This window comes from Dama dama, chromosome 5, assembly GCF_033118175.1.
Source record: "Dama dama isolate Ldn47 chromosome 5, ASM3311817v1, whole genome shotgun sequence".
Lineage (NCBI taxonomy): Eukaryota > Metazoa > Chordata > Mammalia > Artiodactyla > Cervidae > Dama > Dama dama.
The window spans coordinates 123,512,495-123,528,415 of NC_083685.1; the positions used below are offsets into that span (position 1 = coordinate 123,512,495).

At 48.4% G+C, this 15,921-nt stretch overlaps 1 non-coding gene across 1 annotated transcript; it reads left to right on the top strand.

The window, feature by feature from the left end:
• Window positions 1-8,404: 8,404 nt before the first annotated feature.
• On the top strand, window positions 8,405-8,478 carry TRNAR-CCU (transfer RNA arginine (anticodon CCU)). Its single transcript has one exon. It is a non-coding gene; the product is annotated as a tRNA-Arg (tRNA).
• The last annotated feature ends 7,443 nt before the right edge of the window (window positions 8,479-15,921 follow it).

Here is a 15,921-nt window from a genome sequence, read left to right on the forward strand (position 1 = left end):
GCTTCCCCTGCCCCCCCACCTCCGTGTTCTCTGCCTGCAGCAGATGTGGGGTTGTCCCCACCCCAGCCATGGTCCAGGAGCACTCAACTGGGTTACTGGGAAGACAAAGACGCCAACCTGTGAAAACAGTCCACACTCCTGGTCAATGCCTGAAGCTGGCTATGCACAGGGGTGGTTTGGAACAGCCTGGGGCCCTCCCCACAGGTCTCCTCGGAACCACCTCGGAATCAGGACGGGGAGCATGTGACAGCTGGACCAAGAGTTTACTTGGCAGGAAGGCTCTGAAACCCAGGGCCAGCTGCCTGGCGATGTGGAGGAGTGGATTCTGTTTAACTTGCCGCTGGCCAGCGTGGCTAAGGGCACAGAGCAGGCATGCGGGCACCCATTCTCCAGGATGAGGTTCAGAGCAAGGCCAGACCTCAGCCCTCTCAGAAAGCTGGTATTCTCCAGGCTGGAGACCACACAGGGCTGCATTTCCGAGAGTCAAATTTAAGGCCCGTCATCTCTAGCACAAGGACCAGAGCATGCGTGCTAAGTCGTTTCAGTCATGTCTGACTCTTTGTGACCCTATGGACTGTAGCCTGCCAGGCTCCTCTGTCCATGGGATACTCCAGACAAGAATACCGGAGTAGGTTGCCATGCTCTCCTCCAGGGGAATTGTCCCGACTCGGATCAAACATGTGTCTCTTGCGTCTCCTGCGTTGGCAAATGGGTTCTTTACTGCTGAGCTGGACCAAAGGAGAATTTAAAATGACCCGAGGACACTTGGCTTGATAGGTTTGTCAGTGGCCTAAAAGATCCTGGAGAAAAGGTATGTCTCGAGTGACTTCTGGGAAAAGGACATAACAAGAATAAGAGACACGTCTTAGCGTCTCCGGGAAGGGCCCAGCAGGAGGAGAGTGCACATGTGCGGCCTGGCTGCCCCTCCACCCCACCCCCCACCCTCTCCTCCCTGGGAGCACAGGGCCGGCCTTGTTTTCTGGCCCTGGGCCTGCACGGAGCATCACATTGTGGGTGTCATGAGGCAGCTGGGAGGAAAGGGCAAAGAGACACAGGCCTGAGGGATCCTCCAAGCGGGAACCCAGCCTCCCGGGCGGCTCCCCAGGCCCTGCGTGAAGCCAGATCCAGAAGAAAAAGAAAATGGACAGGTAGTGTGCTCCTGACTCCTCAGGTTTGATGAGGATGGAGAATTTGATGCTTCCATGTTCTCAGCAGGGGGCGTGATCTGGGTGGGCAGGGGCAGCCCTGGAAGGTGATGCTTGGGGTTTTAGAGGGGAATGAAAGGGTTAGTGCGGTCATGTAGAGCAGTGGCCCATGACCTCCGGGATGCAATGCTTGATGATTGGATGTAATAATAATAAAGTGCACAATAAACATAGTGTGCTTGCATCATCCTGAAACCACCTCCCCCCTCACTTCAACCCATGGAATAATTATCTTCCAGAAACTGGTCCCTGGTGCCAAAAAGTTTGGGGACCCCTGATTTAGAGTGGTGACATGGGGATGGAGTTGTGGGAGGGCTGGTGGCTTTGAGAGGATGCTTCACATGGGGGCGGCAGGGATGGGGATGGGACGGGGGGAGAGCTGTGAACCCCACTGACACTGAGGGAGCCCCACGCCAGCAGGGGCTTCAGGAGAGGGAGGACTGTGCCTAGGAAGGCATCTCCTGCTCATGGATCTCTCAGAAAGAGACTAGCCCAGAATGATGCTCTAAAGTCAAGAGGAAAGAAAATAACCAGTACTGGCTAGAAAGTCCAGTCTGGGCTGGGGGAGACCAGGGGACCCTCCCCACGAGTCCAGGGCAGGGAGGGAGCTCAGACAGGCCCAGTGGATCCTGAACAAGGGCCTGGGCCTCCAGCTAGAAGACCAAGGCCCCAGTCCCCATGCAGTTGGGGTGGCCTCCTTACACTCCGGGCCTTGGTTTCAGCATCTGAAAAATGGGTTCACTGTGAGGAGTGAGGGAGCCTGGCACAGAGCAGATGCCCCACAAGTGCTGCGTGAGCCTGACTCATTTGCAAAGCAGTGTGTATGTGTGGGGCACATTCAGTTACAATTAAAGTTACATTTGATTCTGAGGGCTGTCTTTTCACCTTGCTTATAGTTTCCTTTGTAGTGCAAAAGGTTTTAAGCTTCATTAGGTCCCATTTGTTTAGTTTTGCTTTTATTTTCAATATTCTGGGAGGTGGGTCATAGAGGATCCTGCTGTGATTTATGTCAGAGAGTGTTTTGCCTATGTTCTCCTCTAGGAGTTTTATAGTTTCTGGTCTTACATTTAGATCTTTAATCCATTTTGAGTTTATTTTTGTGTATGGTGTTAGAATGTGTTCTAGTTTCATTCTTTTACAAGTGGTTGACCAGTTTTCCCAGCACCACTTGTTAAAGAGGTTGTCTTTTTTCCATTGTACATCCTTGCCTCCTTTGTCAAAGATAAGGTGTCCATAGGTTCGTGGATTTATCTCTGGGCTTTCTATTCTGTTCCATTGATCTGTATTTCTGTCTTTGTGCCAATACCATACTGTCTTGATGACTGTGGCTTTGTAGTATAATCTGAAGTCAGGCAGGTTGATTCCTCCAGTTCCATTCTTCTTTCTCAAGATAGCAAACGAAGCAACAGACAAAGGATTAATCTCAAAAATATACAAGTAACTCCTGCAGCTCAATTCCAGAAAAATAAATGACCCAATCAAAAAATGGGCCAAAGAACTAAACAGACATTTCTCCAAAGAAGACATACAGATGGCTAACAAACACATGAAAAGATGCTCAACATCACTCATTATCAGAGAAATGCAAATCAAAACCACAATGAGGTACCATTACACACCAGTCAGGATGGCTGCTATCCAAAAGTCTACAAGCAATAAATGCTGGAGAGGGTGTGGAGAAAAGGGAACCCTCTTACACTGTTGGTGGGAATGCAAACTAGTACAGCCGCTATGGAGAACAGAGTGGAGATTCCTTAAAAAACTGGAAATAGAACTGCCATAGGACCCAGCAATCTCACTTCTGGGCATACACACCGAGGAAACCAGATCTGAAAGAGACACGTGCACCCCAATGTTCATCACAGCACTGTTTATAATAGCCAGGACATGGAAGCAACCTAGATGCCCATCAGCAGACAAATGGATAAGGAAGCTGTGGTACATACACACCATGGAATATTACTCAGCCATTAAAAAGAATTCATTTGAATCAGTTCTAATGAGATGGATGAAACTGGAGCCCATTATACAGAGTGAAGTAAGCCAGAAAGATAAAGACCAATACAGTATACTAACACATATATATGGAATTTAGAAAGATGGTAATGATAACCCTATATGCAAAACAGAAAAAGAGACACTTATGTACAGAACAGACTTTGGGACTCTGTGGGAGAAGGCGAGGGTGGAATGTTTCGAGAGAGCAGCATCAAAACATGTATATTATCTAGGGTGAAACAGATCACCAGCCCAGGTTGGATGCAAGAGACAAGTGCTCAGGGCTGGTGCACTGGGAAGACCCAGAAGGATAGGGTGGGGAGGGAGGTGGGAGAGGGGATCGGGATGGGGAACACATGTAAATCCATGGCTGATTCATGTCAACGTGTAACAAAAACGACTACAATATTGTAAAGTAATTAGCCTCCAACTAATAAAAATAAATGGGAAAAAAAAAGTTACTTTTGAAAGTTCCAGAAAGATCATCCCCAAAGAAAATGGGAGACAGAAATGGACTGGACATGTGCCCCCAAGTTATAAACAACTCTGGGGAGTATGCTCTAGAAGGGTGCGGTATGTCGAAAAAATGTCTCCCTGCCCACACCCAAGACGTGTCCATATCTTAATCCCCTAATGGCTCAGTGGTGAAGAATCTGCCTGCCAACGCAGGAGATGCAGGTTCAATCCCTGGGTCGGGAAGATCCCCTAGAGGAGGAAATGGCAACCCTTCTCCAGTATTCTTGCCTGGAGAATCCCATGGACAGAGGAGCCTGGTGGGCTACAGTCCATGCGGTGGCAAAGAGTCAGACACGACTGAGCACACACACGTGCCTTGCTTGGTAGACAGTGTGGATGCACTCTGCTGGGGAGAGAGGAGGGAAGTTTGCCCCCAGCAGGTGCAGTCCAAGAGGAGAAGCAAAGTCAGAGATACGGCCCTTTAAAACATCCCAGGGCAAATCCTCCATGACCATCCAGACCAGCAAAGATGGCTGCGGCAGGAGGCCCTGCAAGGATAAGGCACGTGGGCTCAGTGCCCAGCCCGGCTCCAGCCCCTGCTCTGTTTTGTTGCCCACCCTCCCCTGGCTCCCAGCACCCCCAGGAGGAGGACGCACATCTTTGGTAACATCTGTTCTCAGCGTGACTCTCTCCTGTGTCCGGAATCTGCCTCAGCACAGCCTGTCCCTGGACGGAACCGTCTCTGCAGCCCCTTCTGGTCACAAAGGCCCTGATGACAAAACTGGCTTGCCTGACCTGACGACGTTGGGGCCACAGCTGCGCAGAGAGGCCTCCTGATGGCCATGGCAATGGGTCAAGGCTGGATTCTGACTCCAGGCACCAAACTCATCCCTGGAGTTTAGCAGCCAGATCATTTGTTTACTCTGTCACTAGGAGGGGATCCCAGAGGTGCTCAGTTAACACTTGTTGATGGACTTGGCTCTCGAGGCTGCTTCAGCTTGGGGATCCTAACTGCAGCATCCGCCCTGGAGGATGGAGCAGCCTCCCTCCAACTCAAGGATACAGGAAGAGACAGGTCCTGATGGTGCATCCTGACAAAGCGATGGTCCCATCACCGAGGGTATCGTTCTCTGCAGGGGAATGACAGCCGCACGGGATTACCCAGGATCGAGACTCACCTGGGGCTTCCCTGGTAGCTCAGTCGGTAAAGAATCCACCTGCAAGGTGGGAGACCTGGGTTTGATCCCTGAGTCAGGAAGATCCCCTGGAGAAGGAAACAGCAACCTACTCCATTATTCTTGCCTAGAGAATTCCATGGACAGAGGAGCCTGGGGGGCTATAGTCCATGGGGTTGCAAAGTGTCAGACACAACCGAGCAATTAATACACACATACAACAAGACTACAAGACAGGAGCAGAGGGTGTGGCCAAGCCATGGGGATGCTGGACGTACTTGAGACTCTGGGAAAGTTTGCTCCCAGAGGATGGAGTCTAAGAGGGAATCACAGCCCACTGCACCCCAAAGCAAAAAATTATCTCAGCGTAAAATCCTGCTGGGTAGCCTCCATCAGGAGCTTCCCGGAAACCTGCTCATCCCAGAGCTGTCTGCTTCCCCATCACCCCTGTTTCTCATCCAGAGGAGACCACTGGCCCTACTCTCCTGGGAAGCCTACATCTAGGCTAAATTCATAAAAATTATGCAGCAGTTTATTTTATGGTATCTATCAACTGCTCACTCAGTGGCACAGTGATAGAGAATCTGCCTGCCCATGCAGGAGACGCAAGAGATTTGGGGTTTGATCACTGGGTTGGGAAGATCCCCTAGAGAAGGAAATGGCAACCTGCTCCAGGCTTCTTGCCTGGAAAATTCCATGGACAGAGGAGCCTGGCAGGCTACAGTCCATGGGGACCCAGAGGCAGATACAACTGAGCACACACGCACACACCAACTGCTCACTTGTCTGTCTTCCACCTGTTACCAGGAGGCCAGGTCTGATGGTTCCAGGCATCGCCCAGCTCAGGGGGGAGCAGTCAGGACAACGCTGGGGGACAGAGGGCTTATCCGACGGCCCTCCTCACCTCTCCCCCACCACCTGGACCTGGCATGTGTCCTGGGGAGAGGCAGCTGAAGAGGACCAAGGCCAGGAAAGCTCATTGTCTGTCAAGCTCAGGCCTGAACCAGCCCCAGGATGGACACTTCTGTTGTGTGTCATCTTTGGAGACAGAGGAGGAAAAAAAAGTTTTGAGTCTCATGCCATTTCTATATTTCAAAAAAAAAAAGAAACCCACCTATGACTTGTGTTCTTTCATCCCAGCTAATCTAGCTCCAGCTGGCTTGTTAGACACTGAGGGTGAAGTCATAAGGACCACTCTGGAGAGGGCGAAAAGGAGGGCCATCAGCCTCGCCGGCCTGTGGTCACCACTCACCGTGGTCACCTGGGCTCACTGTGGTCACTGCTGCAGCCCCAGGGCTGCGCCTCCCTTCTCCTCTCTATCACGGTCGCCTGCACGGCCCCTTGGGAAGTGTCTGATTAGCAGGTACCTGCTTCCCCGGCCCCACGCAGGCTGGCTGCAGGAACAAAAAATTGTCAGGCAGATGCAGCCGGGGCTGCAGGCTGAGGCGTTGATGTGACCAAGGAGGTCCTCCTGCACCTCCTCCAGTGAGAGATGCAGGTGCCAGCTGCCAAGGGCGAGAATATTCACGGAGGAAATGAGTCTCCCTAGAGGAGCAAAGGTGACAAGATAACACTCGTCATCTTTAATCAGAGACAGAGCCAGGGCAGCTGCTTCCGAAATAACTGCTCCGGCATCATGGAAAGCTGGACGCAGTGTGGCAAGCTGCTCATTTCAGGGGAAAATTGTCAGAGCCCAGACTACAAACAATAGACAAGCTGCCCTCGCGGTCACTCCTGGCTTCCCCCCGCCAGGTGCCTCGTGAGACCTCAGCTCGATGGGGTCAGAGGAATGGTTTGGGGGTGAAATAGCAGGGGTTGCCCTGCTTGCTGGTCCCCTTCTGGGGTCCAAGGTTGGTGGCTGGATTCACTTTGACCTGACATGGAATCACCAGCTCCTTGCCTTGGGGGTGTGGATGTTGCTCTTCATCTCTCACTGCTCCAAGTGCCAACTGCCAGCATCTTTATCAGTGATGACGCGGCAGCTTTAGCTCTTGCTGTTCCTCACCTCCCACGGCACAGACCTGTACGGGGCTGGGAGGGGAGGCTCTGCCGGCGCGAGCAGCTTCTAGGGCTGCCCTGGATCGGCCGGAGCAAGCGCGATGCCTGTGCTCAGTTCCCCCAGGAAGAGTCTCCCCCGCGACAAAGGACACTGGAGCTTGATGTGGATTCTATATCAACCCTCCAGCTCCCCCTGTTCTCCCCACCTGAACAGCCCCCTACACTTGAACCTGCACTGCCAGTTCCCTTTTTGCTCAATCCCCTTTACTGCCCCAACTGCTCAGAGAAGTGCTGGCAAAAGAGGGTATCTTCTTTTTTTTTTTTTTTTTTTTTTAATTTTTGGTTCTGCTGGGTCTCTATTGCTGAGGGCTTTTCTCTAGTTGCGGCAAGCCGTGGCTACACTCTAGTTGCGATGCTAGCATCATCTTAGCTTCTCTTGTTGCCAAGGACGGGCTCTCAGGGGTGGGGGCTTCAGTAGTTGCGGCTAGCAGGCTCTAGAGCACAGGCTCAGTATTTGTGGGTGCTGGGGCTTAGCTGCTCAGCATTTGGGATCTTCCCGGATCAGGGATCGAACCCATGTCTCCTGCACTAGCAGGCAATTCTTTACCACTGAGCCACCAGGGAAGCCCAGAAGAGGGCATCTTTGTTACTGCAGCTCTATGTTGCAAAGTGGCTGCCGTCTCCTTTCACGGTGGTCCCTGCGGAGGCCAGCGGGGCGATGGCACTCTGCAAAACCAATCTAAGCCAAACATAAGCCAAGCCGGTTTTTTTTTTAACCTTAAAAAGTTCGGCAGGCATGTCCTACCAGTTGGAGACAGTGTAACCAGAATCTCTTTCTTCCCATTTTGCCATGGGAACCCAGGAGGGGAACAGAGCAAGAGGAAAGTGGAGACAGCTGCATTAGCCAAGCACGGGAGAAGAAAGTCACGAGAAGACGCAAAGTCACGAGAAGACGCAACGAAAGTTCGGAATAGGCAATGGGGTGTCCGCAGCCGGAGGTACAAAGACAAGTGGGTGTTTGGGACCCTGAGCGGCATGCAGCAGAACCAATGGACATGGCTGGAGGCAAACTGGGTGCCAAGACACCAAAGCAGGACTCAGCCTGCCACAGCCTGGCTGTGTGGCTTTCTGAAGCCACTTGACTTCTGTGGGCTTCATTTTCCTCTGTGCAATGAGATGGCAGGACCCAACCTCCTGTTTTCTTTCCAGCTTGAAAATCTGATTCAATGACTAGGAATAGATGGAAAATAAGGATCGATCAAGAGAACACATGAGGTCACCTGCTTGTTTCTTGAAATCCTGCTCTCCTGTGCAATCTCTTGATTTGAATAATTAGGGATATCCATTTAAGTTATTATGCTGGTCATGGTAAAGAGCTCAACTTTCGAACAACATGTTCTCTTTTTACTATCTTTGATCTAGTAACTCCACTTCAAGGAGTCTGAATAAAAGTCAAGATAATGAGACAAAGACTCATGTACAAAGATGAACCATTTATCCTTACTAGCAAAGATAAAAAGATAAAAATAACTTCCCAAATGGATATAACCAAAATAAATTGACATCAGGACTTCCCTGGTGGTCCAGTGAAATAGGACTCTGCACTCCTAATACAGGGGGCCCAGGTTCGATCCCTGGTCAGGGAACTAGATCCCACATACTGCAACTAAGAGTTCACATGCTGTAGCTAAAAGAGTCTGTGTGCCACAACTAAGATCGACGCTCCCAAGTGCCACAACTGAGTGGTGCAGCCAAATAAGCAAAATAAATAAATAAATACATTGGCACAGCCGTGAAAATATCTTCAATGATATTTTAAAACATTGGAAATTATTCGTGCTATAAACACAAACATAGCCACATACATGACAGATGCTGCTAATGGTACACAGCCTTCTTCTCCTCTTGGAGGTTGCATTCAGACTCAGCATCCTTCTCAACACAGCTTTCTGAATGGCTGCTATCAATTACCGTTGGCATTCAGATGAAATCTACTACCATCTCAGTATGAGATCCTTCAGCAATAAGGATAACAGACAAGGTCAGGATGAAAAAGGCAGCTAAGTGGAGATTCAGAGCTCAATTCACAGGAGGTCAAGTGAGGGCAGTTACAGGGTTATCATAGCCCGTCGGGGACCAGAGGTGGGCTGGGATGGGGATGAGACTATTGGAAATTCAATACATTTCCTGCTGTGTTGCTTGGGAACCCCAGGAGCAGAAAGTTGTGCTTTTGAGACAACAAATTGAAAAGGTCTGGGGTTGTCCTTGTTTCCCTCCTCCTGCAGGGGGCAAAGTGTCCTTTGAGATGTAGCTGCTCAAGAATGCCAGGCTCCCAGGACTGGAATAGTTGAGGTGGAGGGCTTTTCTGAGTTGTCTGAGAATTGGTAGACTCCAGGGAAAAATTCCTTCTGAAATGGGTTTGCTGCAGAAGTGCAGTCACCATGTGACCATCTATCACTGATAACTCGGGCTGTGCCCAAGAGTCTCCGGGTGAACGAACAGGGAACCAGTGGTCCCTTTGGGCATCCCGAGGAGGAAGCTAGGAAGAGCCATGTGCCTAGTCCCTCCTCCTCCTGACTGAGGACTGATGCTCTTAGGACAGAGAGACAAAGAGGCTGAGCCTTGGACATCTATGGAGCTTGCAGAGGCAGGCAGAGGTACTCCTGAAGCTGGGGGACAAGTGACCCCATTGCCCGCATTTCAGATGAAGGAGCCACTTTTCCAGGGGGTGGTATGGATCGTGTGTCCCTTCCCCCCACCCCCAGCAGAGACTCCCCACTCCCCTTGTGAAACTGTCTGACTGCAAGGACTGGATTTTCTAGATTAGGTCCTTTATTAACCCCAGGTTGGGAGGGGGAGACGGGTGGAGACTTGAGTCTGCCTGGCATCTTCATTTCTTCTCTCCCGTCCTCCATAAATCCATTCCAAGGCGATGACATTTGCGGAGTGTATTTTCACGGGTCTCTATAATCCCTTCAGAATATTAAGGCCACATTACTTTATCTTTGGTTACATTAACTTCAATTTTCCTTATGAGTTAGTATTTGGCTAAAAATTAATATAGTGAAGTTGAAAAGAATCTTACGATAGGAAAAAGACTAATTTCATCTCTGACTGCTCAGATCCTGGAGTACACCGGGGTTAATGTAATTAACTTACAATTTGAGCCCGGGTTGTGTACATACACTGAATCTCCCCGCTGGAAACGAGATTAGATTTTATTACTCTATATATCCTGGTTATCTTCACCGAGCCTGCTCGGTGCTACAATGAAAACGCAGAACCATCTGGTACTGAGCCCGTGCAGTTTATTTAAGGATTTAATTAAATGCTCTAAATGGAGAGCTTCTCTGAATTAACATTTTAAATGTGACTTATTGCAGGTTTAATATTGTCTTAATGCCAACCTGGGAAACTCCATAGTCAAGTTGTTGACGTTCAAATTGAATTCATTTGGGTGGCTCCGGGGGGACCCATTAATTAATCTAAACAACTAATGGGGATTGGTTCTGACTTTTGATGAAGATTATTTACTGAGACAATTTGCAATGAATAAAGAGTCACAGTAGGCAAATGCTTAATTGAATTCAAAAAAGTCTCATTGTGTTTAATATCACGGATGCATCATGTGAGTAAGCTTTGAAATACCATGAAAGGGGCGATTGCTTCAATCTTCTTAGCTGAGCACTAATAACAAAGCGAATGGGTAATTACATTTTCCTGGGTAATTTGCTGCTTGCAAAAGGACAACAGGTCTGTCTGGCTAATCGCTTCCTTGGAGAGAAATTTCTGAAAGCATAAACTTTGCCCTTGGATGGCAGGTGGCCCCAATGGTGGTCCAAAGGCAATGACATGGACGGATCTAGGCTGCACACTGCTGGATTCTCCCTCTCCTGCGGTCAGGAAGCTGCCTGGATGAAAGGCCCTCCTCCACCCTGCAAAGGCCCTAAATAGCCTCCACCTTCCCTCTGCTTTGCTGCCCGACTCTTGAGTGTCAGTCATGAATCCGAATGACTCAAGTGAGGGAGAGCTTGTCCAGCCCTTCCTGCTCCAGTTTTTCACCTTCTGGATGAACACAAGGCAGACCTCTGTTTCCAGGAAATTGGAAGGTTGCCCCAGCAACCGGTACGACCTCCACCCTGTCCATCCTTCACGGTCGAGGGCAGCATCTCAAGATTGCTCGGCTCACTCTGCCCTTTCCCTCTGTTTCTCCACGTGCATCTCAGGACCAGCAGACCGGGTCACCAGGCATCTTGGGAATGAGGACTCTTGGGCCCGCCCTGCCCCACTGAATCAGAATCTGCCTTTAACAAGAACCCCAGGGGACCACATGCACATCCTAATTGAGACGCTCAATCCACAGCACTCTTTCTGTGAGGGTCTATGCCATCCTGTTGAATGAGTTTTTCTTCTTTCTGGCCCTCCTGGTATCAGCTCCTGGGGACCAGGGCTCAGGTCTCTACTTCTCCTGGATCTGCAGTGACACCGGGGATCACAGAGAGCCATCGAAAATGACAGAAGCGATTGGTGGTTTCTCTCCAAATCTCTCTTCAATGTGGCCTGAGAGCCCACTCTATTGCACTGGGCACCACAGAGACCCAACCAGTCAAGGTCAGAGAGCACCTACCTCCACCACGACCCCCTCAAACCCAGGGCTAGGGGATACTCAGCAAATATCTGCTAGGGTGAACAAGCTATCATTACTGTGGGACGATTCCTTATATCCACACGCTGACAAACAGCCCAGTCTGCACCAGTTCTATGCGACGGCCTGGCCTCAAGGTCAGGGACTTGTGTCCCCAAGAAAGTCCCCACCACTCCAAGTCCTGCCACCCAGATCTCTCACCTCCCTAATGCAGGTTTGTGAATATTTTCACCGAAAGTACACCTGGATTCTGATTTGTAAAGCCCAGACTAAGGTGATCTTTACCAAACAAACCCATGATGACAAAATAGTTTACCCCCCAGAGGAAGCGTACTTCCCACGCTTACATTTTGTTTCAGGCCACCTGCGGCTGAACCAAGGGCAGAAGGATGCAAGTCATAAAGAAATATAACAAAAGTGATTTAAAAAAAAAAAGAAATCCAACTGACAACAAAGAAAACAATCAACAGAGACAAAGCAACCTAAGAACAGGAGAGGGTACCACGGAGAAGCAGAGCCCAGAACCAAGGTCACTTCTGAAGCTGACTGAGCCCTTTTGTGACCGTTGCCAAAAGCCCCCTGATCATCACTAGCAGGCTTCCTGACCCCATATCAGGCAAAAATGCCCACCCCAGTGTTCACCCTAAAGCGCCCTAACCAATCACTTAAAGTCAATCTTCTAGCAGGAATTTTCTTTGTCTTGAGGTTATGGAAATTGGCTACTAATCCACAAAATCCACAAATCCACAAGCACTCTCCCTGGTCCATCAGAAGGTGGTCCCGCTGGGCTCACAGCACCTTCATCATCTCCACTCTTTGTTCTTAGTAAACTCACTCCCTTCTGAAATTCTCTGTGTTTGGAAATTCTTTTCCAACCCAAGCTTGGACTGCCTCAACACAACCCAAATAGCCCAGTTTAAAAAACAGGCAAATGACCTGAAGAGACCTTTCTTCAATGAAGGCACACAACCAACCAACGGGGACGTGAAAGATGCTCAACCTCACTATGTCACTAATCATCAGGGAAACACAGATCAAAACCACAAAGAGATGCCACCTTGTGTCTGTCGGGATGGCTGCCATTAAAATAAATACAGATGTCGGTGAGGATGTGGGGAAATTGGAACCCCTGTGCAATGTTCCACCTGCCATGGAGAACAGTGTGGAGGTCCCTCAAAAAATTAAAGATTAGGGACTTCCTTGATGGCCCAGTGGTTAAGAATCACCTCGCAATGCAGGGGATTCGGGTTCAATCCCCATTCGGGGAATTAAGATCCCACATGTCATGGAGCAACTAAGCCTGCTTGCCACAAATACTGAGCCCACGAGCTCCGGAAACTCGTGTGCCAAAATGAAAGGTCTCGAATGAGGCAATGACAACCCCAAGTGCCAAAACTAAGGCCAGACACAGCCACAGAAATAAACATTAAAAAAAAAAAACTAAAAATAAACTACCAGCAATCCTGCTTATGGGAATTTACCTCAAAGAACTGAAACCAGTACCTTGAAGAGATAGTTGCACACCTGTGTTCATTGCAGCATTATTCACAATAGCCAGAATTTGGAAGCAATCTAAATGTCCATCAGTGGATGAATGGATAAAGAAGATGTGATCTATTGGTACTAGAAAGATTACGTATTCTGCTTTAAGAAGAAAGGAAATTATGATATATGCCACCACACGGATGAACCGTGAGGACATTGCGTGGACTGAAACAAGCCAGCCGCAGAATAACAAACACTGTGTGATTCCACTTACAGGAGGGATCTGAAGTAATCAAGCTCACAGAAGCAAAAGTCAAATGGTGGTTGCCAGGGCTGAGAAGAGAGAAGAACTGGAGAGCTGCTGATTAAATAGTATCCTGTTTCAGTTGTGTAAGATAAAAACGTTCTAGGCATTCGTCGTACAACGATTGTGCTTATCAGTAACAATTATACGTAGTACACTTAAAATTTTGCTAGGAGGGTAAAAGAAAAAAGCCAACCGATAATGGCATTGCACCTATATCAACTGCCTACTTTTAGTGACTGTGCCCTGGTTATTGTAAGATGTGAATAGGAATGATAGTGGTGAAAGGTCCCTGGCAGGGCTTCTCGGCCTTGGCACCACTGACGTTTTGAACTAGATCATTCTTTGCTGTGGGGGCTGCCCTGTGCAATGAAGAGTGTTTAGCAGCATCCCCGGCTTGTACACACTGGATCCCAGAAGCACGCCCCAACCCCCAAGATGTGACAACCAAAATGTCTCTTTACCCTGCCGAGTGTCCCCTGGGAAGAATCACTGGTCAACAGAAACTCTCTGTATTATCTTTAATTTTATAATCTAAAATTATTTCAAAATAAAAAGTTTATATCATAACACCAAAAACATGAACCGTGAAAGAAATCTTTAACACGCTGGATTTCATTACAATTTATAATTTCTGCTCTATGAAACGCAATGTCAACAGAAGGAGAAGACATGCTACAGATTGGGAGGAACATATTTTCAAAAGACACGTCTGATAAAGGACTGTGACCCAAAGTATAAAAAGAACACTTATAATTTAACAGTAAGAAAATAAGCAATCCAATTTTAAAAATGGACAAAAGACCTTAACAGAAAGACATCTCATCAAAGGAGATATACAGATGGCAAATAAATATATGAAAAAATTCTCCATGTAATATTTCAGCAGAGAAATGCAAAATAACAATGACATCTACTGATCTATTGTTGTTCAGTTGCTAAGTCATGCCCGACTCTTTTCACCTCCATGAACTGGTGCACACTAGCCTTCCCTGTCCTTCACTGTCTCCTGGAGTCTGCTCATCCTCATGTCCACTGAGTCAGCGATGTCATCCAACTTTCTCATCTTCTGTTGCCCCCTTCTCCTCTTGTCCTCCATCTTTCCCAGCAGCAGGGTCTTTTCCATTGAGTCCGTTCCTTGCATCAGGTGGCCAGAGTATTGGAGCTTCAGCTTCAGCATCAGTCCTTCCGTGAATATTCAAGGTTGGTTTCCTTTAGGATTGGTTGGCTTGATCTCCTTGGACTGGTTGGCCAAGGGAGTCTCAAGAATCTTCTCCAGCACCACAATTCGAAAGCATCAATTCTTCAGCGCTCACCCTTCTTTGTGGTCCAACTCTCACATCCACAAACACTAAGAGTGCCAAATGCTGGCGAGGATGTGGAACAAAAAAAACTCTCATTCATCGCTGGTGGGAATGCAAAATGGTACAGCCATTTTGGAAGACAAGCAATTTCTTACAAAACTAAGCATTCTGTTACCATCTATTAATCATCTATTTTCATATTTACCCAAAGGAACTGAAAACATGTCAACATAAAAACTTGCCCACAGATTTTTTTTAACAGGTCTATTTGTAATTGCCAAAACTTGGAAGCAATCAAGATGTCCTTGGTGAATGGCTAAACTTTGGTACATGCAGGCACTGGAATATTATTTAGCACACACAGAAAAAGGACCTATCAAGCCATTTCAAAGACAAGGCAGAAACTCACATGTATGTTACTAAGTGAAAGAAGCCAATCAGAGAAACCTACATTCTGTATGATTCTTTCTGGAGAAAGCAGATCTCTCTGCTTGGAGGCAGTAAAAATATTGTTTGTTTCCCAGGGTTAGCTCATCTTAGAACCCTGTTTTTCAGAAAAATATCTATTGAGATTCCATTGGGCTTGGATTTTCCAGGGTCCATCTTGGGAGATGCTGTTCCAAACCAGTAATTCTCAACCAGGGGTGATTCTGTCTCCCAAGGGGCTTCTGGAAATCCCTGAAGACCTTTTCGGTCATCACGTCCTGGCAGGCGGGGTGCCATGGCACATAAAGGGGAGGAGACCAGGATGCTGCCAACATTTTACAGCAAAGCAGCTGAGCCCGCACATCACAGCTACTGAGCCTGCGTGCTGCAGCTGCTGAAACTCACGCGTCCAGAGCCCGTGCTCCCCAACAAGAGAAGCTACTGCAAGGAGAAGCCTGCTGACCACAGTGAAGAGTGGCCCGCACTCGCTGCAACTTGAGAAAGCCGGTGCACAGCAATGAAGACCCAGTGCAGCCAAAATAAATGAATACATAAATAAAGAAGAGTTCCCATGGTTCAAGGGTTATCTAGCCATGCCAACTGACTTTGGAGGGGCCCTTTTAGCAGAGGTGGCTGTGATGGCACAATGGAAGGAAAGTTGCCCAGATAGGGTTTTGGAAACCAATGCCAAACTCTTGCAAAGCAGAGCTGCAAAGGGTTCTAAAAAGTTCGAGCCATAATTGAGGAGCAGAGGGAGTGTCAGTGGGCAAAAGATTTGATGGTGCAGGCTGACGCCTATTATTTTGTTTATTAGAGAGATTTCGTGTCTCCCACTCCTATTCACAGGTGTGTGAACCCAAAATGTGATAGCAGAGGGGAACTATGGAACAGAGGTATGACCACAGGGGACTCCAGGCTGATCTCT